The following is a 24,503-nucleotide window of genomic DNA, read 5'->3' as shown; positions in this document are numbered from 1 at the left end:
GTATGTAGCAGAAAACAAAATGAAGTTTTTAAAACCTGACCTCAGTAACTTATAAATGAATGAATTAAATATGGATATATGGATGGATGGATGGACTGATGGATAGATAGATGGATAATGAACAATTACCAAACAGAATTTTAGATCCTCTAATGTGGGCAGGATTGATTCAGGCATAGAAATAACTAAAGTTGCAGAATGAGTTTAATAAATTGTTTCTAAAGTTAAAGTCACATGTATGCCTGTGGCGGATTCATTTTGATATTTGGCAAAACTAATACAATTATGTAAAGTTTAAAAATAAAATAAAATTAAAAAAAAAAAAATAAAGTTAAAGTCATTGTTCTCAACTGGGGTAATTTTGCTACCCACCTCCACCTTAGGAATGTTTGGCAGTGTCTAAAAACACTGTGGTTGTCATATCTAGGAGGAAGGATTACTAGCATCTAGGGAGTAGAGGCCAGGACTGCTGCTAAGTATCCTTCCATGCACAGTACAGACGCCACAGCCAAGAATTACTGCCCCCAAATGTAGCCTTGATGAAGCCTAGAAACCTTGAGTTAGAAGTGTCCATGGGATCCAGGGAAGATATAGGAAAGCTGGTGAATCTGTAGCATCTCCTGTCAGCTAAGCACTGTGCTGAGATATTTACTTATGGTGAAAAGTGAAAGTGAAGTCGCTCAGTCGTGTCCAACTCTTTGTGACCCCATGGACTGTAGCCTACCAGGCTCCTCAGTCCCTGGAATTTTCCAGGCAAGAGTGCTGGAGTGGGTTGCCATTTCCTTCTCCAGGGGATCTTCCCTATCTAAGGATTGAACTTGGGTCTCCCGCATTGCAGGCAGACACTTTACCATCTAAGCCAACAGCTGCTGTTGCTGCTGTTTCATCTTTAAGTTGTGTCCAACTCTTCTGCAATCCTATGGACTATAGCCCGCCAGGCTTCTTTGTCCATGGGATTCTCCAGGCAAGAATACTGGAGTGGGTTGACATTTCCTTCTCCAGGGGATCTTCCTGATCCAGGGACTGAACCTGAATCCCCTGTTTAGCAGGTGGATTCTTTGCCAGTGAGTCACCTGGGAAGCCCAACCCCATTTTACAGACGGTGAAATCAAGGCTTGGAATTTAAATAACTTTCCCAAGACTGAACATTTAGTAAGTTGTAATACAACCATTAACCCCAGTCTCCTTCCCTCACATCACAGCTGCCTTATTCAGTGGAACTTCCTTGACTTGAAATTGTAACTAAAATTGAACCCTAGGGGTGAGATTATTTAATCTCAATCAGCAGATAAAACTGAGGCTCCTGGGAACACTGGAGAGGAAAGAAAATTCTGGGGAACTATTAAAAGGAGGAGTGGGAAGTCTGAAAAACTGGCCTTACCCTAAAGCCATGATCCGGGATATCAGTACAAGTAATGAAAGGCAATTCTCTAATAATACAGGAGTTCATAAACTAATGAGAATGACTGTGGAAGAGGAAAGATACTTGAAAGGGAGTCATGAGACTATAAAAGCTACAGCAAATAGAAAAAGATAAACATAAGAATTAGCTGAGATGAGTGGCTATAAATGCAATTTATGTATTTGTCCATTCACCTGGTAGCTAGCAAGTGCCTACTTTGTGCCAGGCACTGTGAAAACACTGGATTATATATTGATGAACACATAAATGTGGTCCTTATTATCATGAAGCTCACAGTCTGGTGAAACATATCAAAACACTGTCCCATAATAGGGGTATGTGTGTGTAAATATACACATATTTCATCTCAATTAGATTTAGTGGCAGTCGGGAAAGCAAGAGGCTATTACACAACCTCAAGTTTCCATGTTTTCTTCAATTATGCATCCTCTGTCAGTCTTTTTACATGCTTTCTTCAAGGATAACAGCAAAATGATGGTAATAATCATCTTTCTTGTGTTCAAAAAGACTGCTCAGCAGCCTCTCATGAGGCTTAAGGAGTTAGGGGGAAAAAAAAGAGAACAGAGGACGGGGTTTGAAGTGGCACATTAGAGGAAATTATCTGGGCGGATTAAGCTCTTCAGAAACAGAAAGGCTCTTTCTAGAGTGACCTAGTTGAAATGATTTAAAATGTAACATAGTTGGCACTCTGACAATGTTATAATCCTAATTTTCTTGTTGTTGTTCCCATCCTCAAATTCTGCTCCCCTAGAGAGCTTCATAACATTCAGTTTTAAAACAAACGATTAAGGAAAATAATGGATTGTTTTGGGGAGAGCTCTGATATATCTATGACACTGGTAAATTCTGATTTCAGAGTTCATTCATGCCCAACAACTAGAAAGGTACCAACTCCCTTCTAGGGGCTGTGTTCACTGAATATTTGCTGAAAAACAAGTGTACTGAATATTTGCTGAATGAATGAATATTCTTTCTCTTCAGGAGCTTCTCCCATCCTTGCAATATACTCATTATCCTCCCACTCTGATAACTGCAGGGTCCTCTTGAGTTCCTGATACCAATCATTCATTCACATATTAATGAACACTTACAGTGTGTGAGATATTACATTACCAAAAACCTCACGATAGAGGCATCATTATAGCCACTGCTGCTGTGGGCTTATTTAGCTGTGTCACCTAAGAAAACATTCTAGATGTGTAGATGTTCACTCAACACTGGAAAACATCCATTTTTTACAATGTAATGTATTTCAGCAAGAGATTCTTCTTACTAAAAGGAACAGATCTCTCCAACAAAAGAAATACAGCAGAGAATGCTTTTGGTCAGAAGAACACAGCCCATCGTTTTATCCCCACAGCCGCTACCCCATCCATAGATGGTTGCAGGAGAGAATAGAGACTGATGCAACCCAGAAATCTTGGGTTAGAGAAAGAGAACATCTGAGCCATCCAACCAAGCTAATAAGGAAAGCAGGCACTTGAGCATTTTTCTCCATATAAAGGATAACACCAAAGTTGATGATGCAGTACAATGATGCCTGTATTCAAGGTGAATTTCTATACAAGGCTAACACATTGCCAACTCAAGGAGCACCATTCCCTCATGTGCAACATTAATACCATGGACTCTTATGCAACAGCTTAGCATAGATCCATATGTAATGATAGCAGAAGAGGTCTACGATGTTCTAGTGAGGATAGAGAGCAATCTGAAAAAGAACATATTCAATAATTGATATTCAATAACTTTGAACATATTCAATAAAAGAACATGTATGTATTTCATATACATTTATGGGCTTCCCTGGTGGCTCAGCTGGTAAAGAATCCACCTGCAGTGTGGGAGATCTGGGTTCAATCTCTGGGTTGGGAAGATCCCCTAGAGAAGGGAATGGCTACCCACTCCAATATTCTGGCCTGGAGAATTCCATGGACTGTATTGCAGAGTCGGACGCGACTGAGAAATTTTCACTTTCACTTTCTTTCATATACATTTATATATAGTTAAAAGATAAAGTGAGTTGTAGTAAACATTTTAAGAGCTTACTTGAGCAAATATCAGTTTGAATCAGGCAACATCCAATCTAGCAGATGAAAGGGAGCTCATAGGAGCTGTACAAAATGAAAGACTTTGATACACAGAAGAGAGCAAGAACAAGGATTATACTAAAAATGTGGAAAAACGTGAGTTTGTTGTTACAAGGTTACTTTCTTTATTTGGTGGGCAGAGGTCTAGCAGGCATATTACTTAACTAGTGCTGATCAGGTGATTCCTGGTTGACTGGTTTAAGATTCTATTTCTTAATCTATTCTATTAAGATTCTAGTCTATTTTCTATTTCTGGAAAAGCCAAGACTAATTAAATCTTGGGGGACATGGAGATTAGCATAAGTGATTTCATTTGGGGCCTGTTGTTTTTAACAAGATGTACATATACAGACAGGCTTCCCTGGTGGCTCAGCTTGTAAAGAATCCACCTGCAATGCGGGAGACCTGGGTTCGATCCCTGGGTTGGGAAGATCCTCTGGAGAAGGGAAAGTCTACCCACTCCAGTGGCCTGGAAAATTCTATGGGCTGTATAGTCCTTGGGGTTGCAAAACATATATAGATAGAGATATAATTATTCAATCTCAGTTTTAAATCTTTTTGTGTACTTAATCACTCATTTTCTGTATTTTTAAAATTATTTCTAAAAATATATATCTATTTCTTAGCTTTATCTCCTATCTACCTCTACCTGTTATTAGAATGTCAGGTCCAAGAAAGCAAGAACCTTGCCTCTTTCATTTACAGCAGTATCACCTGTGTCTGAACACAGTGGTTTTGGTTTTTGTTTGTTATTGCTCAGTTGCTGAATCGTGTCCGACTCTTGTGAGTCTGTGAACTACCATAGCCCACCAGGCTCCTCTGTCCATGGGATTTTCCAGGCAAGAATACTGGAGTGGGTTGTCATTTCCTTCTCCAGTGGACCAGTATATAGTAAATATATAATTTCAATAATGATGTATTGAAGGAAAAAAATGAGTAGATTTGTAAATGCAAAGAAGGAATTTTAGAAGAAAACTGTAGACACCTTGGGGCCAGCAAGTTTGGTAGATGAAAAGGAGGTATGAGGGAATTTATTTGCTTAATATTCTTTTATATTCTATGAATGTTCTACAATAAGCTTGTATTTATAAAACTAAAAAATAGACAATGGGGGATTACAAAGATTTATATCATGAAATTTGATCAGTTTATACAAAGATTACAATTCAACTTTTTACAGTTGAATTAAAAGTCCTACAATATGAAAATATCACCCCTAACAAAACATTACATGAAGAAGAGGATTGGGTACACAAAAACTCTCAGAAAATTGGAAGGGAAGAACACAGACTATATTCAATCATCATCAATTAATAATTTTGTCATCTTTAAAAATTCCTATGTTACACCTTCTAGTTAGGTGGCCCCGTCTGTATTACTATAGGGAAGCTTCTAGAAATGAAAGATGGTTAAACCATATGGAACTCTGTCTTTTAAAAGATTTCTGAGTATGCCACACATTGCATTAGACCCATGAGTTACAAAGATACCTAAGGTTCCTTTCCTGCCTCCAAAAAAAGCTTAAGTTCTGACAGGTAAGATAGGTAAGTGAATAGACATTTTGCAATACAATGCACCAAAATCTGACCAAATTGTTCTTGGGGCAGAGGCTATATTGGTTTAAATCATGATTTGTTATATTGTAATTTAGCATTTTGAAGAATGGATAGGAATTTGCTTGTTAAAGAGACTGGGATAGTTCTTGGTGAATAATCACAGTCCTTCAGGCAGCAGCAACTAATGCTCTTGAACTTTTGATATACAGACATGGGCTGGGATTCTAATGTGTATCTAGCAAGAAAGGGGAGTATTAAGAACTTTTCTGACTTCCAGAAGCCCTTCTTGTCTAGCTCCTATTAGTTAACATGAAAAAATACATAGTAAAGGATAATGATTACCTTGCTGTTTACTTGCCTCAAGTTTAATACTTTAATTTTTGCTCAAAACTTTAGTCCTTAATTGTAAAATGATGGATAGGTCATAACTGAGACAGACAGGTAAAATGATGGAAGAATAGAGTATGCTCTTTCTCAAATTGTACCACATGCAGAGGTGGACGTGCTGTTATTTAGAATAAGAATTATCAATGGGCGGAGAATCTTACCAACACCCCCACCGTTTCATGTTCTTACTATACAGACCTGCTTGCAATTCTGCCAATGCTGAACATATTGGTTAGGGTTTTCACTCCCTTTCCCCCTTAAAGCAAAACTCTGTTCAGAAATTATCTTCTCTCTGAAGACTTCCCCAACTCTCCAATAGAGTCTCTCACTAATCTCTTCATATACATTCTGTCCATTTTTTGTCTTCTCTAATAATCCCTAATTCACCATAATGCAGTTTCTTAGTTATATGACCCTTCTTTCCTACCACACAATCAGTTCCTGGAAGACAGAGATCACTGTGGATCTCTCAGCTTTATATTTTCAGTACCTAGACACTTTGGGAAAATGGAGGTACCTAGAACAACATAGAGGAATTGGACAACAAGGAGGAATTCTTGAGCCAGCATTATAAGTTTAGAGATAATGTTTGTGTAAATAGCAAACCCCAGGAAATCTTTTCTCCACCTGTACTGAATATTTCATTCTAGTACTCAGAGTTCCAATGTACTAAGGCATTGTGTTTCAAACCTAATTACCAACCTCCCTCCTTCCAAAACTAAAAATTCACACCTGTTTCAATGGTTCCAGTTTCAGTGAATGGTTCCATGACCCAGAGTGTTACCTGAACGAGAATATCATGAATTGAAGGGGGTAGATATTGAATCTTTATTTACCCAGCTGCTTTTCACTCTCATTCCGATAATCCTGTCATGAGTTCATTTTAGAACCATCCCTAGCCAACACTTCGCCCAAGTACTTTGGGCGAGCGGTCTCTAGAGCGGGTGCACATACCCTGGTCTAGGCAGAATCGGGCTTGTTATTCCATTGGACTTGGTGATTGATTCCAGGAAGACGAGCATGACCTAAGTTGGAAGAGCAGTGTGGGAGTCTGTGTTTTATGACTATTATTTGGCCTTCTGGAGAAGTGGAACTCTCCTAAATAGGACTTAATGCTGGGACAACATTTAGCCTATCAACTACTGTTCATTGGTATTGAGTGTAGACCATCTTTCCACAAACAGCTTGAGTGGTTGCATGACTTTTGCCTCTGCCTTCTACACTGCCTCTCTCACTGCCTCTCTCCAACCCAGTCTCTCCCCAAAGAGACTTTTCTAAACTAACTGCCTTCCTTAAAATTGTTCAGAATCTCCCCCTTATTACCTGAAGTATAACTTCTAAAACTAACACCCCATACAAGGTATACTGTGTATATACTTTTCAATTTTCTGTACATTCAGATATTTTGACTTCCTAAAAAAAAAAAAAAAACACCTGCTTCTGGGTGAGAGACTGCCCTCCAGGGCTGGCCAATTCTTAGAGAGCAAGGATTCAGCCTGGGGCAGGCCTTCAGGATAAAACCACCCAATCCAGAACCTTACCTCTTCTGTCTGACCTATATACCTCAGGAGACAATATTCCTTTGCCTTCATCATCCCAGGGTCAGGTTCCAGGCAACTAGATACCCCTCCTCTCGCCTAGAGCCCTGTGTAATTTTCCAAACTAGCCAGTCCTGTGCTGTTCACGCTCAGTTGTGTCTGATTCTCTGTGACTCCATGGATTGTAGCCTGCCAGGGTCCCCTGTCTATTGGATTTCCCAGGCAGGAATCCTGGGTTGCCATTTGCTCCTCCAAGGAATCTTCTCAACCCAGGGATTGAATCTGTGTCTCCTGCATTGGAGGTGGATTCCTTACCACTGCGCCACCTGGGAAGCTCCTGATGCTGCTTACCATGCTTTATCTTGCCTTTCTGTGGAAACCCAACAAAGACTCTGGCCTCAGCTTTTGCCTGTCCCTGTCTTCTGCCTCCTGACCACCCTGGTGTTTAACCATGTGGCCCTGCGTGGCAGGCCATGTCTCCTGTCTCTAGGACTTATGAGTATAATAAATTTGATTTTCCTGATTCTCTCATCTATTTCCTATTTTGACAGCCCTTGACTGACCATTTCATTAAAAAAAAAAAGGAAAATCAAACACAAGTTCCCTACTTATGTCTGTAACTTTAATGCTGCTCTCCTCACTCATACTCTTCTCTCTAGCTACACTGAACCACTAGCAATCCCCTAAAAGAACAATGATCCCTCTCTTCCCCTGATTTTTGTCCAGACATTTCCCCAATTTTAGAATTATTTCCCTAGTGCTTTTCCCTTTCCTATCCAATTCCACCTAGCCTCTCCTACTTGTTCTTGAAAAGAGTTTCAAGAAGACATGAGTGCATCTGGAAGTCTTTGCTACTGTACTACCCCCAAATCGGAGTGAGGCGCTCTTCTTGGGCGGTACCTAATAACCTTGTGTGTACATCTCTCCCAGCACTTGTCACTGAATTATAACTGCCTGACTTAATTTTTCTGTTTTCTCCGTAGACAGCAAATACCAAGAAGGAACAGTTCCTTATTCAGTGTCACAGCCCCAGTATCTGATCCAGGGCTTGGCAGTACCGAATAAGCATCTGTTGACTGCATGATAAGTGGCATAGTAACTTGAAAAAATATTCCATATAAAAGTTGATAAATATTTCCTCCTAAAGATGGGACTTAACCTTAGCTGCTGCCTCCCCCAGAGCTCAGAGCAGGTCTCGTTGCAGCTAAGGGAAAAAATAAGCAGGAACAGATGACGAGGCATATGGAGCTCCTTGCTCTTTTCCTGCGGCAAGAATTCACTTTCGCATTCAGGTAGGCCCAGGCTGCCATGCAGGCTCTTCTGTGGCCTCTTCAGGGAGCTCAGGGGGAGGACAACTTGGCACTGAGTGAATGAACCGAGTTCTGATGAAGAAGTTTGGCCACACTGCCAAAATGCCCGAACTTGTTGGGTGATGGGGAGGAGTAAGGGAGACTGACAGACAAGCTCAAGTCAGTGGTACAGCTTCCAGGAAAGAAAGAGTTGCAGCTTTTCCCTGGCTACACACTATAAGGAGGAGAGTGGGGGTGAGAAGGATGGGTCTTCTAGGAAGCTCATCTTATCCCTGATCTGGGCCACGCAAGCCTTTCCATGCAAGTCTCTTCAAAGAGTGTGCCCTTCAATGAGAGCCCACTCTATGCCTGCTGCCTCCAGTAAGCTTTCTCTAATTCTCCAGCCTAGGGTACTCTCTCTGGCTCTGCTACCAACTACCACAACACCCACTGACCACACATCCATTGCACTGGTTCTAAGTACTGGCCACTTTGCCAAAGTAGCTCTGGTTAAGTGGCTACATGATTTATTTAAGGAAGCAGGTCCTGACTTACCTCCCCAACTGAATTAAAAGTTCAGTGGCCACACTGTGTACTTCTTTATATGTCTTTTACATGTTCATGGCATTAAGCACAGTGCTGAGTTTGAGATATTAGGAATCACTCAACAGATAAATGAATAATTCAGACTTGAGTCTGATTTATTCACTCATCAAAAGGCTCACTACAGAATCTATTAAATGGACACAGTCAAGGCTTCCTCTAGGAATCAGCCTCTGGTGACCCAAAAACATCAGCGTATCAGTGGCAGATCTTCACTTTACCTTCAACCAAATGACATCTGATAGACTGGATCAGGTGCTGGAAAATATGAGCATCTCCCTGGATTCTGTGTCATATGCCACCCACCTATGACCTCTTATGTCAACAGTTCATCATCAGCAGGGCTATCCCCAGAATGCCTGGGGTTAAGTACTATTACTGCTAGTTCCTGCCTAGTTTGAATGAGATCAAGATGTGGGTTATTTATGTCATAGTGAGATTTCTGTTTTTTCCAGAGAAAGAATATGATCTCAGTTCTTTGAGTGGGCCCTACTGTCCCATGATATGGGACTTGATATATAATATTTAAAGTTCCTACCTTGATATATGATATTTAAAGTTCAAAGGAAGATGCTCTAAACCCTGAGGGCTTCAAGGATGATCAAGATATTGGTCTCCACTCTCAGAGAGATTGCAGTCTAGAACCTGTGCTTAGGAAAAGGGTAAGTTGACCAGATAACGGAAGTTCAGAAAAGGAAGCAATTAAAGGGAAAGGGGCTTGAGTTACACCCCCAGGGGATCCTTGGGATTCAGCAGTGAGAGAGGTCAGCTAGTGAGAGGTCATTCTAGGCCAAGGAAACTGAGAAAGCCGAGGGTGTAAAAGCAGAAATGTATCTGACTTTTCAAGGAATAATGTGAGAGCCAATCATTGGCAAAATAGCTAAGTAAATGGGTGGTTATTCCTGTAACAAAAATTTACTATAGGACTCTCTGACAAAACATGCACCTATTTACTACAGTTGTTTTAGAGAGTTGTTGAAAATCTGCACTCCATCTTTTAGGTTTCTGCAGCATGAAACACATGTTAAGACACTACATTCAGTGCTGAGTGCTGGAACAGTGCTTCTTGATCTTTAATACAGACATGAGTCATCTGGGGATCACAGCAACATGCAATTTCTGCCACATGGTATCTGGAGATGATCCTGAAATCCTACATCTCTAACTAGCCTCTAGATGACATGATGCTCCTGGTTCATGGGCCACACTTTGAACAGCAAAGTACCAGAGAATCTTCCACTTGGTTGATGCAACTCCTATTTATCATCACAGATTTCTTACTAAGCATATTAGATGATATAATCTTTGGAGGAAAAGATGACATCTTGTAAAATGTGTACAATGATAACTACAAAATCAACTCTTTAAACAGGTGTCCAATAATAAACTATATTTTCAACATGTTGGATGGTTGCTCATCATCAAATGTAGAGTTCAATTTAGGAATGCAGGATTTTTATGACCGGGGTCAGCAAACTTCCATCATGGACCAAATCCAGGCCTTCATCTGTCTTATTTATAAATAAAGTTTTGTTGGAATACATGGCTGCTTTTATGTTATAATAGTGGGGTTAATTGGTCGTTACAGAGACCATATGTAACGACCAATTTTAGACCCTCAAAGCCTAAAATATTTACTATCTGGCCCTTTATAGGTAGTTTGCTGACCTCTCTCCTTTAAGATGGAGGCCATGATTTCTGAGCATCTCACTGGCTGTAAACTTAAACACCTAAGCTGTCCTTTAACCTTACTCCTCTGAAATCCAAACGTCTTTCTCAGACAATGCTTTGAATGGGCACTAAGGTCTCCTCAATTCTCTTCACTGGAGAAGGATTAGACTAGCCCAGGAAACCCCCATATCATGTGACAGGTGGGATAGATCTTGGGAGGCCTGAATCTGGAGGGCTCGCATGACACTCTCAGCAAAAATGCAAAAGCCTTGTAACATATTTATTTCTTTGATATCAAGTACAAGCTAATGCATGCTGGTTCACTACTGGCATGTTGGTTCAGGAGGAAATGCAAGCTGAGGCAACCTTATTCTGTGGGTTTGTGATTGCTCTTACCCATCCTGGAACCCAGATCAGACTTTGTGGTCTGGCTCACCTCAGTTGACAAAAAAAAGAAACCTCCTGCGATTCCTTGTTTCATCTAAGAGTGTATTCCAAACTTGGCATAGAATTGTGAGGGCTTTAAAAACTCAGGAAGCAAACCCCTGCCCAAATACCAGGGAAATATGGATGGTCCCAGAAAACAGACATTTGTCTGGGCTAACCTGTGGTACTGGCCTAGACTGGTGGCTGGTAGAGATCGAAATAAAATGAGAAAGTAGGCATGTTAAGGAGGGATGGGGCAAAAATAAGATTCCTCTGAGTTTGATACAAGGGAAAACAGAGGCCTCCCAAGAGTTAAACTGTAAAATCAACAGAAAATGAATTAGAGAAAAATATGAAAAGTCACATTAAAGATTCAGAAGAGGTTTCCCAGGCATGTAAGGCTTGACACTAACACGGAGGAAATTATTAACACATTTAAAGGGAAAAATATGTTTGGCAACAGAGGGGCTGTATAGCAACAGAAGCAGAGGTGAGACATGGTCTGGGGGTTAATATAGGCGATACCCATTCTGCCCTAACCAGGGAAGAGGATGCTTACCTCATCTCTTTGGGGGATTTTTCACTTCCTTTCTCCCTCCTTCTCCCCTCATTCCGCCTTCCCTTTCTCCCTCTCCTTTCCCTTTCTCCTTTCCACAAATACGTGTGAACTACATATACTCTCTTATCAATCAGTCCCTACACTTTGGAGGTTGAGAATATAGTGTTAAAACTTATTGCAGTCTCTGCTCCCAGAAAACTTAGATGTCTAGTGGTAGAGACTGGCATTAATAAAATAATGATACATATAAATATAGAATTTTTATATCTAATACATGTGATAAATGTAACAAAGCCACAAAGTACAACCCTATCTCAGGTCCTTTATACTTGCTGTCCCTTTATTTGGGGCCATTTTTAGCCAAATATCCTTAAAACTCTCCTCTCCCTTCCTTCAAGTCTGCTCGAACATCACTCTATCAGTGAAAATTGCCCTGATAATCCTGTTATACAGCAGCAATTTCCTTCTCCCCAGCTTGCTTAATACCACTCATGGACCTCTCTAGTGGTCCAGTGGTTAAGAATCCCCTTGCCAATGTAGGGACTTGGATTTGATCCCTGGTCCAGGAAGACTCCACATGCCACTGGGCAAACAAGTCTCTGCACCACAATGACTGAGCCCCCACTCTAGCACCCAGGAGCTGAAACTACTGAAGTCTTTGTGTTCTAGAACCCCCGCTCCACAACAAGATAAGCCACTGCAATGAGAAGGCCGCACATGGCAGCTAGAGAGTAGCCTTCACTCAGTACTTGGGCAAATAGAGAAAGCCTGTGCCAGCAATGAAGATCCAGCACAGCCTAAAATGAATAAATTTTTTAAATGCCACCTATGCTTTCTCAGAAAAACATCTATTTCTGCTTTATTGACTATGCCAAAGCCTTTGACTGTGTGGATCACAATAAACTGTGGGAAATTCTGAAAGAGATAAGAACACCAGACCACCTGACCTGCCTCTTGAGAAACCGGTATACAGGTCAGGAAGCAACAGTTAGAACTGGACGTGGAACAACAGACTGGTTCCAAATAGGGAAAGGAGTACGTCAAGGCTGTATATTGTCACCCTGCTTATTTAACTTATATGCAGAGTACATCATGAGAAACGCTGGACTGGAAGAAACACAAGCTGGAATCAAGATTGCCGGGAGAAATATCAATAACTTCAGATATGCAGATGACACCACCCTTATGGCAGAAAGTGAAGAGGAACTAAAGAGCCTCTTGATGAAGGTGAAAGAGAGTAAAAAAGTTGGCTTAAAGCTCAACATTCAGAAAACTAAGATCATGGCATCTGGTCCCATCACTTCATGGCAAATAGATGGAGAAACAGTGGAAACAGTAACAAACTTTATTTTGGGGGGCTCCAAAATCACTGCAGATGGTGACTACACCCATGAAATTAAAAGATGCTTACTCCTTGGAAAAAAAGTTATGACCAATCTAGATAGCATATTCAAAACCAGAGACATTACTTTGCCAACAATGGTCCATCTAGTCAAAGCTATGGTTTTTCCAGTGGCCGTGTATGGATGTGAGAGTTGGACTATAAAGAAAGCTGAGGGCCAAAGATTTGATGCTTTTGAAATGTGGTGTTGGGGAAGACTCTTGAGAGTTCCTTGGACTGCAAGGAGATCCAACCAGTCCATCCTAAAGAAAATCAGTCCTGACTGTTCATTGGAAGGACTGATGTTGAAGCTGAAACTCCAATACTTTGGCCACCTGATGCGAAGAGCTGACTCATTTGAAAAGCCCCTGCTGCTGGGAAAGATTGAAGGTGAGAGGAGAAGGGGATGAAAGAGGATAAGATGGTTGGATGGCATCACTGACTCAATGGACATGAGTTTGAGTAAACTCCGGGAGTTGGTGATGGACAAGGAGGCCTGGCATGCTGCAGTCCGTAGGTCACAAACAGTCGGACACAATTGAGTGACTGAACTGAACTGATGCTTTCTCTATTATACTTATTACTTTTAGATATTGTTCTTCAGTTGCTAAGTCAAGTCCAACTCTTTGTAACCGATAGACTGCAGCACACCATGCTTCCCTGTCCTTCACTGTCTCCTGAAGCTTGCTCAGATTCATGTCCATTGAGCTGGTGATGCTGTCTAACCACCTCATCGTCTGCTGCCCCCTTTTCCTTTTGCCTTCGATCTTTCCCAGCACCAGGGTCTTTTCCAATGAGTTGACTCTTTGCATCAGGTGGCCAATGTACTGGAGTTTCAGCAATAGTCCTTCCAATGATATATATAAATGAATATATATGTATGCATGTGAATACATATGTGTGTGGTACATGTGGAATGTTCTGTTTTTTCTTGGTTGCTATTCCTAGTGTATGTCTCTCTCTAAAGACTTCAGGACACAGATATTGCTTTGTTCACTGCTCTGCTGTATCCTAAGTACTCACATGAGGCACTGTCTATGGAATTCTCCAGGCAAGAATACTGGAGTGATTAGCCATTCCCTTCTCCAGGGAATCTTCCTGATCCAGAGATTGAACCTGGGTCTCCTGCATTGTAGACAAATTCTTTACCACCTAAAACACCAGGACCCTTACAAGGCACTAAGATAGGATTATTAGAAAATGAATTAAACTACAGGTGATCAGAAAGCATGTATTACACACATTTTTTTTAAAGAGTAGTAGGAGTTAACTAGGATAAGGAAAAGAAGAGCAGGTAAAAAGGCTTTGTAGAATAAAAGCAAACCAAGAGGCTACAGTGAAGCTGAGAAAAAGTCATGTCAGATTTTATGGAACAGGTTATTTTTTTTCCCTTTATTCCAAGAGCACTTTGAAATCACTGAAGGTTTTAAGCCAAGAGAGGTATGTTCAGATTTGAATTTTTAACATGGTACCCCAGCTACCCATTGGACAGTGGCTCAGAGTTATCAGCAAGATGCCATAAAGCATTTGAGTCACATCCCCTCTGATTCCCTGCTCAGCAAACTCTTTTCTGATTAGAATTTGGCTTTCCAGAATTTGACTAAGAGACCATGACGTGCATTTTCTAATGTACAGGAGAGATGTGTATCATTATAAAGTAATAGATGAATATTCTGTGTTATCTGTCAGTCTCTTTGAGCTCAGGTTCTGCAAGAGCCTCTTGAGAGATGAATCCTGCCTCCTTGAGCTGACAAACCAGGTTTCTAAAGCAACAGAGCTGAGGGTCAGGCCTTGACCTCAGCTGCTTGGCCAAGATAAATGTTCACCTTGCAGCCCCTTGGCTGATTAAATCCCTACCTCCAACCCCACTCTCCCCGTTCTGCTATGGGCCGTTAAGCAGAAAAACACTACTTAATTCTGAACCAGGCCCGAGGGCTTAAACAAAACTCTGGGTCAGTGTAAAACTCAGCTCACCTGGAGGTTGACTCTCAAAGAATGAGGAGCCATGTTGAAGGAAAAGTGGCTCAACCACTCTGGATGTTCTTGAGGAACCCCAAAGGAGCACCCAGAAAGATCATTATTGTGGGTGATGACAAAAAGTAACACATAAGGCATTTGTGTGAAGGCAAATTACATTAGCTACTCTGAGGCTCTGCTGAGCTTATTTGGAAAGAAATTTGCACACTGAAAATGTGAAATGCAAACACTGAACTAGCCACACTCATGAAGGCACTAAAGGGCCTTCCAAACAACGATGCACTAATGAGAGTTCTGGAAAGTAACCAACGTCTTCTCTCAACGCAGCCCCATTCCACTGGGTTCTTCTTGCCACAACATCTAAAGAGAACAACCACTTACATTTTCCAAGATATTCCAACATCCACTCCAAGTATGGCCTTGAAATCAAAGTTCTGCAGGTCAGCAGGACAACCCCCGGGTCTGTGACATCAAAACAAACAAGACAACCTGAGTGAATTCTTTCTACATGGCATCTGGGACACCCATGTCTGGTTTGTTTGTTTGTTTGTTTTCCTTCTAATTACCCAAGAAAAAAGCCACTCCCTCCAAGGCTGAGCATTAATAAAAACATGGGTTTTACCTCCAGCTTTGCTACTGGCTGGCTATAAGACCTTGAAAAAAAGATCTACAGTACATGATACTCATTTGTTTATTCACAACAGCCTTTGATTCTTTACACAATGCCAGGCCCCATGAGATGTTCTTAGGAAATAAAGATGAATGAAAGAAATCCTTGCCCCCACGTTGCTCCAAGTTCCTTCAGGGAGATGGGCAAGGAAAGCAAATGTAACAACAGCAGCACAATACGCTCTATACAAGAAGTATATCCAGGGTATTAAATGGGCTTAGAGGCCAGTGCAGCTCTGCCTGCGGGAGGCTGGGAATGCTTCCAAGAGGAAGCAGCAGCTGAAGTGAGATTTGAAAGAAGAGTTAGAGTTCATCAGGGCAGTAGGGTGGGCCTTAGGGAACAGAGGATATTCCCAGCAAAAGACACAGCGTGAACAACTGTGTTGAGGTAAGAAAACAAAGGTTGAGAGATGCTGCAAATCTTAAATCTTCAAAAGACCACAGGTGGGGTGAGTTGTACAGGGTGAAGATGAACTAAAGCTAGCAGAAAGAACACTGTACCTTACAGTGAGGCCTCCAACCAAGTCCCCCAGGGACTCACTCTGCCTGTGCATACTGACAACTCTTTCTGCCAGCCCCTGTTACACCTGGGTGCTTTGTCTGGTCTCAAGGGCAGTTTCTGCCTGTGCACAGAGCGGACTGAAGTACTGAGGTGTTAAAGCCACAGGCACAGATAACCACCAATGATGATGGTAACTGGCTGATAAATATCCCAACAAACCCAGCCTTTGAGACGGCTTCGACACAGTGCCCGGTGGCCCTCAGTGTGCTCAGAAGCACACATATTAAGCACATATGTTACTCCCTCCCTTCTCTGTTTCTCTTTCCCTCTTGCCTAACATTGCTCCTTGGGATCTTTGGCTCACGTTGGGTTTCCCTCAAAGATTTCAGCGCGAGTGATTGATTTGTGATATCTGCAGCACGTGTGTATGCTAAGTCGCTTCAGTTGTGTCTGACTCTTTGTGACCCTATAGAATGTAGCCTGCCAGGATCCTCTGTCTATGGGATTCTCCAGGCAAGAATACTGGAATGGATTTCCATGCCCTCCTCCAGGGGATCTTCCCAACCCAGGGGTCAAACCTGCATCTCTTATGTCTCCTGCATCAGCAGGCATGCTCTTTACCACTAGAGCACAGTGTGTGTAGCATAGCAATTACTTAGGTGTTCACTTCTTGATGTTGGGGATGGAATACAGGTGCAATAACGCTAGTTCTTTAAGGACATGGAGGCAATATGGATGATAAAGATGGCAAAGTTGATTGGCCTGTTTTATTGGCAAGTTTCAGAGAACTCGAAAGAGTAAATGATAGATCAGCCGACTGTCTACTTAGGGCGTGATGTGAAAGGCAGAGGGTCTCCATGGCAGCATTGAAAAAGGCTTAATTTTTTGCAGGTGCAAGGCAGACTGTTGAAGATCAGGTGCAAGACTTGATTTGTAAGAATGATAGAGTCATGAAGGAAGCTGAATTTATAGTTCTGCAAGTGTTAGGGCCCCACAGGGAAGGAGTGGGACCCTGAGAACAGGAATGTGGAAATTTGGGTGTATCTCCTTGAGAACACCCAAACCTCAGGTCCCTTTTGGGTCTGTGGAATGGCAGGAGAAGCCGCTTTTCCATGGACAGAGGGGGTTTTCCATTATCTGGAGACCATGCAAAGCCCTGAGTTCAGATAGACTCATTGCAAGGTGATCTCCTCCTCAGGATCTGACTTGTTTCCCTTCATTGTCTTGAGAAGAGCTGGAAGTGTGTTGGACCAAGTAAAAAATTTATCATTGGATTATTTCTGCCTTTTTCTGTACACAGTTGTGTGCATGGTCAGCCATGTCTAACTCTGGCTCCTCTGTCCATGGGATTTCCCAGGCAAGAATACACTGGAGTGGGTGGCCATTTCCTTCTCCAGAGGATCTTCCCAACACAGGAAGTGAATCCACGTCCCCTGTATTGTCAGTCACTTCTTTACCACTGCACCATCTGCCCCCTGGGGAGACCTGTAAACTCTTTTTTTTTTTTTTTTAGCTAGTTTTAAATTTATTTTGTTTTGTTTTTTTTTTTTTTTGTTAAATTTTTATTTCAGGTTTGTGTGGACTTACTGGGTTTTTAAAATTATTTATTTATTTACTTTTAGCTGTGCTGAGTCTTCATTGCTATGAGGGCTTTCCTCTAGTTGTGGTTCATGGGCTTCTCATTACAGCGGCTTCTCTTGTTTCAGAGCACGGGCTCTAGATAGTTCAGGCTTCAGTGGTTGTGGTCTGTGGGCTCCGTAGTTGTGGCTCCTGGGCTCTAGAGCACAGGCTCAGTACCTGTGGCACACGAGCTCAGTTGCTTCACGGCATGTGGGATCTTCCCAGACCAGGGATCGAATGAGTGCCTCCTGTGTTGGCAGGTGGATTCTTTACATACTGAGCCACTAGGATTCACTGCATTTTAAAGTCAATTTTATTATAAAGATGTATGCCCTGTGTTTTATTTACCTAATGATGGTAAAACAGAGATAAACACAACCTTAATGAGTTCATTTTTTCAAATAAGATAGTATAATAATGTCAAAATACATAGAACATTTTGATCATTACTGGAAATTTCACTGGACAGCCCTGTCCTATAGATACGTAGGATCTGTAATATCAAGTCTCAGCATGGCCCATGCAAATATTTATGGGAATGGTAAAAAGACCAAAGGACCAAAATAGAGATTACTTGGAATTTTGGGTTATTACTAATAGACTGTAAATGTTCCAGAGGCAAGATAACTGGGCAGCCAATGAACATGCTGCTTGACTTACACAACAAAAAAATACAAAAACAAGGATATAGTTCTCAAAACTTACTATTAACTCTCAAACCATCAAAAATGAGCAAACGATTTGGACAGATATGTTGTCAGTGAAGATGGATGGATGGCAAATAAACACACGAAAAGAGAATCAACATTGTTAGTCACTAGAAGATGCAAATTAAAATGAGATACCACCATACACTTATTAAAATAGCTAAAATTAAAAATACCGACCATACCAAGAGTTGGAGAGGATGTGAAGGAACTGGGATTCATGGAACAATTGCTTGAAAATTTAAACATACTCCTATGCTTCTTAAAAATTTAAACATACCCCTATTGTGCCTTTGAATTGTGTTGCTGAAGACTCTTGAGAGTCCCTTGGACAGCAAGGAGATATCAGTCCTAAAGGAAATCAACCCTGAATATTCATTGGAGGGACTGATACTAAAGCTGAAGCTCCAGTACTTTGGCCAACTGATGGGATGAGCCAACTCATTAGAAAAGACCCTGATGCTGGGAAAGACTGAGGGAAGGGAGAAAAGGGAGCAACAGAGGATTAGATGATTGGCTGGTATTACAGATTCAATGGATATGAGTTTGAGCAAACTCTGTGAGATAGTGAAGGACAGGGAAGCTTCAAGTACTGTAATCCATAGGATCGAAAAGAGTGTGACATGACTTAGCGACTGAACAACCACAACTATTATACCTCCTAGATGTTTTACCCAGATGGCAAGAAAGCATAAGTTCATCCAAAGACTTGTACATTAATTTTTAGAGCAAATTTCCCTATGATTGTCCCAAACTGGAAAAGCCTAAATGTCTATCAACCTGTGAATGAATAAACACATCCTTGCAAGGAAATATTACTTGGTGATAAAAAAAGGAATGAACCATGGATACATCAAACAACGTAGATGAATTCCAAGATAAGCACTTTTAATAAAAGAAATGTGGTTATTTCTCTCCTGAAAGAGTAGGCTTGCTTTTTCTTGCTATAAAAGCACTCAATTCCCAAGCTTAGTGTTCCTCAACTATGTTGCAAACCCACCATGTACAGCATCTGTCTAGGTTCCCCCCACATTGATCCTATGGGATTTGAGCAGAGATGGTGGCAGAGACAGGGGCTGTTCATGGACCCAACAGCATGATGACCCACTCACTAAGGCTGATATAATTATCCTCATTGCTGAACATTCAACCCATCAGCAACAGATACCAACGTCAAGCCCTTGCTCTAGAACCATCCCTCAAAAGGATCAATCATTTGTTAGTAAACTTATTATATCAGATTCTACTCTAGAAAAGGCAATGATTCATCCTGAACAAAACTGATACATATTCTGGGTAAGCATTTTCCTTTCCTTCTTGTAGCATCTTTCAGTTCAGTTCAGTTCAGTTGCTCAGTCGTGTCCATGTCCGACTCTGCGACCCCATGAATCACAGCACGCCAGGCCTCCCTGTCCATCACCAACTCCCGGAGTTCACTCAGACTCATGTCCTTTGAGTCAGTGATGCCATCCAGCCATCTCATCCTCTGTCGTCCCCTTCTCCTCCTGCCCCCAATCCCTCCCAGGATCAGAATCTTTTCCAGTGAGTCAACTCTTCACATGAAGTGGCCAAAGTACTGGAGTTTCAGCTTTAGCATCATTCCTTCCAAAGAAATCCCAGGACTGATCTCCAGAATGGACTGGTTGGATCTCCTTGCAGTCCAAGGGACTCTCAAGAGTCTTCTCCAACACCACACTTCAAAAGCATCAATTCATCAGCGCTCAGCTTTCTTCACAGTCCAACTCTCACATCTGTACATGACCACTGGAAAAACCATAGCCTTGACTAGATTGACCTTTGTTGGCAAAGTAGCATCTTTAGCCAGTATCAATACTTGGTTACCCATAGAACATTTATTTTACTGACGTGCACATATATAACATGAATTCAGATTTCCCAGGTGATGCTAGTGGTAGAGAACCTGCCTACCAATGCAGGAGACCTAAGAGACATGGATTCAATCCCTGAGTCAGGAAGATCCCTTGGAAGAGGGCATGGGAACCCACTCCAGTATTCTTGCCTGGAGAATCCCATGGACAGAGGAGCCTGGTAGGCTACAGTCCATAGGGTCACACAGAGTCAGACACAACTGAAGTGATTTAGCATGAACACACACACGCATCCACACACACATGCATGAACACATGAAAGACTCACTTTAAGACAAAGGAAATGTGGCAATGGGTGTATGTCAATGAGATCAACTTTGATTACCATATATTTCAGCATCTGGAAGCTATTAGCCTGAAAGAATGTTGCAAAAGCCTCTAAAGGTATAGCTAATGTTACAGGGTTGGGATGAACTCTAGAATAGGATGTTATTCTTCAAGATGAAGTATATATGTGGAACCAAAGGCCATTGTATGGTGCTGTGTTTCTAACAGGTAGAACACAAAAATCTAGGAATTTGGGGGTGGGAATGGGCTCCGGGTGTAATGTCTTCCAGTGACCCAGTAGGTGAACTTATGCTTCCCATTTCTACAATTTTAGGTTCTGCAGGTTTCCTGGGTAAAGAATACTTCTACCAGTGGACACAGTAAAATTCTTCTAACTCTAAAATTGCAACTGCTATCTGGTCATTTGGGGCTCTTTACTGGCAGGGACAATTGGCAGTTTCTACATTATCAGTGGTAATTAACCTTAGCTATCATGAGAAGATAAGATTACTGCTACATCACTGGGGAAGTAAAAAGTAGGTAGGGAACTCAGAGGATGCACTGAGGCACTTCCTTTTACTTCCAGACTGTTGATAAACAGAATTATCAACTTCAGCAACCACAGCCTGACAAGTATCCAGTAATAAGTAATGTGAACCCTTCAGGAATGAAGGTCTGGGTCACCCTATAAAGCAAGCAACCTAGATAAGCAGAAGTGTTGGCTGAGAATGACAGAAATATAGATGGATGGTAGAGGAAGGAGGTGATAAGTAGCAGTAGCTTCAGGACCATCTACAGTAATGGGGACTGTAGTTTAAACCTCTAATCCTCTTTTTGTTTTTTTAAAGAAATTGTGACGATCCACTACATTAAAGAAGCAGTAAAGTAACAGCAGCAGCTGCTGCTGCTGCTAAGTCACTTCAGTCATGTCCAACTCTGTGCGACCCCATAGACAGCAACCCACCAGACTCCCCCATCCCTGGGATTCTCCAGGCAAGAACACTGGAGTGGGTTGCCGTTTCCTTCTCCAATGCATGAGAGTGAGTCACTCAGTTGTGCCCAACTCTTCGTGACCCCATAGACTGCAGACTACCAGGCTCCTCTGTCCATGGGATTTTCCAGGCAAGAGTACTGGAGTGGGGTGCCATTGCCTTCTCCAAAAGGAACAGAATAAACTTAATAGAGGGCAAATTATAAACTATTTGATACAAGAGGGGAAAGTGGTGGTTTGAGCAAATGCTGTTGGCTCTCTACCCACTACTCACCACACTCATTGTTCCCAGGTATGCCAAGAGAGTCTTGGCATGATTTTGTCTGAGGACTTTCTCTCAATGTAGGCCTACACATGGGTTAGGATGAAATTGTTGGTGAGCAAACCCCTCAACCATAGATGTACTCTTGGACGAAATTTGACAGATCAATATCTCAGTTTCCTGGCCCCTCAAACATAGCAAATCAGCTGGCCCCTATAGGATTGAGCATCAAGGGTCCACAGCAGTAAACATCTCATTAGCCAATCTTATATTCTCATTTTTTGTTTGTTTGTTTTACTTCCTACAGGGTGATGGATATGAAAGGTTTTATGAAGGATATTGAACTGGATAATTTCTACACTCACTTCCAAGACTTAACCCCTTCAGGACTTTTTCCTTCATGAGTTCCATATCAAATTGAACACATCTTCAGTTCACCTGCTTTCTCAACACTAACAGTATGGATTACTTTAACACAGACTTATTTTGCTTTCCTGTTGTCTTGGAAATACTTGTCTGATCTCCCCAACTAGATATCTTCTCAAACCATATCATCTGAAGTGGTGAGTTTCCAAGTATTTTATCCTCAGAGTAGTAATAATAACTTCACCCAAGTATTCACAACAATCCTGTGAAGTAGATTCTATTATTATTGTTCCTGTTCTACAGAAGTGTGAACTGAGACGCGGGGATATTAAGTCATTTCCCCAAGGACACTCAGCTGGTAAGTGGAAGCTTCAGGCTTTGAACTCAGGTATTCTGTCTTCTTAACCATTTATCCTCTACTGCCTCTCAAGGGCTATTTTTAATCTTGTTTTCCTTTGACAAAAACATTGCTTTGAAACATTTGTCTGTATAAACTAATTAGCTATGAATTACCCAGTTTTATTAGATGATAATGAATTTGCTCTTATTTTTTTTAGTTAACCAAAGACATCAGAATTTCTAACCATGAGGTTGAGCCAACCTGTGTGATCACTAGACTATAACCTTTATAAAGGGATGAATAAAAAAGCTTCCTTATATAATTCCAGCCAAGACAAAATACACTGATGTTTAAGTTAGACTGCAGCTTGGAGGTAGATAGCTTTGTATTAGGCTATTCCAAAATCAAATAATAAAATCAAATTCCAGAAGCCCTGTTATCACTTTGTGGATGCTAAATGGTAACTCCTCATCCACTGGGCAATTTTGTTTTGGGGGTTTTTGGTGCTGTTTTGTGTTTTTAATCTTTCATTCTATAGGAGAGCCTTGCAGTGGGTTGCCATTTCCTTCTCCATGAGTCTCTGCAAAGAGGAATATTTGGGCCACAATGGTAAATAATGGAGCACTCAATCTCATTTGGATTACTCCTGATATAACCAACTTCTCTGATTTTCCATTTGCTCCCATATGCCACAGGCATAATGATCACTTAAAAATATAAATCAGGCCCCATCACTCCATTACATAAAACCCTCATGGAGTTCCTATTATGCTTAAAATTAAATCTAAATTTCTTACCATAGCCAAAAGACTGAGACATGCTTTTCAAGCAAATTACTAAATGATTCTATTTCCCTTGGAAGATGGGATAAACCCCAGAAAATTCATGACATTTAGTGGCTCTTCCTATCAAAAGGACTCATTCACCATTCAATCACCCAATGCATTCTTACACACAGAATTTTCAATGGGTCCCTTAGTGCTTCACACTTGAACATGGATTGACAGTTGGAGATTAGCGGGCATTTTAAGAAATCTTCCAACATGAAGGAAAAAATTCAGGCAAACAAACAAGAGAAAAACAACCAATCTATATTTAATATCTTCCCAATTAAGAAAAGATTTTGAAGAATTTGCCTTCAGTGAACAAGGAGAGGATGCCATGAATAAAGGAATAAGTAGGAAGAAGAGTGCACCCTGGGAGATTAAAAATATCTAAAATAAAACATCTAGTAGGAGTCAAGGAAATCTCCAAGGAAGTATACAAAAGAACAAAGATAGGATACACAATGGAATACTACTCAGCCATTAAAAAGAATGAAATATTGCCATCTGCAGCAACATGGGTGAACCTGGAGGTTATCCTACTTGTCAGAGAAAGACAAATGCCATATGAAATCACTGATATGTAGAGTCTTAAAAATGATACAAATGAACTTATTTACAAAACAGAAAGACTCACAGAATTAGAGAATGAATTTATGGTTACCAGGGGGAAAAGGGAGGGAGACAGAGCTTGGGAGTTTGGGATTGACATGTATACACTGCTGTATTAAAAATGGATAACCAACAAGGACCTACTGTATAGCACAGTGAACTCTCTTAACATTCTGTTAAAAAAAAATAGGAAAGGAGACAAAATAAACAAGAAATGAATAGTAGAAGTTCAATACAGGAAATTCAGTATCTCACTAATGTGGGTACCAGGGAGATCTGAGAAATGGAGAAACAATGAAATTATTAAGTAAGAGATATAAGAAAAGTTCTCAGAATGAAAAACATGAATCTTCAGAAAGAAAGGGAAGTCATAAGAGAGAAAAATATTTGTTTAGAATAAGACAGGCAGGCAGTTAATAAAATCTAAAGTTAACAAGTCAAGAAGTAGCAGTATAAACATACTTAAAATATGGAGGTAAATAGAAAATAAACAGATATGAGAGTTTAAGTGAATCCCTCTGAGAAGTAAATCTGGATGTTAGGAAAAGGTAGAC

General features: G+C 41.1%; 1 long non-coding RNA gene across 7 annotated transcripts in view; it reads right to left on the bottom strand.

Moving 5' to 3' along the window:
• The window catches only part of LOC147358353 (uncharacterized), a 387,433-nt gene that overhangs the window by 286,706 nt on the left and 76,224 nt on the right, over positions 1-24,503 (bottom strand). For 5 of the 7 annotated variants that reach the window (XR_015141615.1, XR_015141614.1, XR_015141613.1 and 2 more), the window contains exons 1-2: positions 16,071-16,461; positions 15,282-15,362 (exon numbers count right to left, since the gene is read on the bottom strand). This is a non-coding gene — a long non-coding RNA (uncharacterized LOC147358353). Of the gene's footprint in view, positions 1-15,281; positions 15,363-15,522; positions 15,812-16,070; positions 16,462-24,503 lie in introns of those variants that run through there. The other 2 variants (XR_015141617.1, XR_015141616.1) reach the window with 2 other exon arrangements.

This window comes from Bos grunniens, chromosome 15, assembly GCF_055505025.1.
Source record: "Bos grunniens cultivar Pamir isolate PY7600 chromosome 15, Bosgru_T2T1.0, whole genome shotgun sequence".
NCBI classification, from domain to species: Eukaryota; Metazoa; Chordata; class Mammalia; order Artiodactyla; family Bovidae; genus Bos; species Bos grunniens.
Note: the sequence above shows the minus strand (reverse complement) of the source record. Positions and strands in the feature narration are given on the sequence as shown.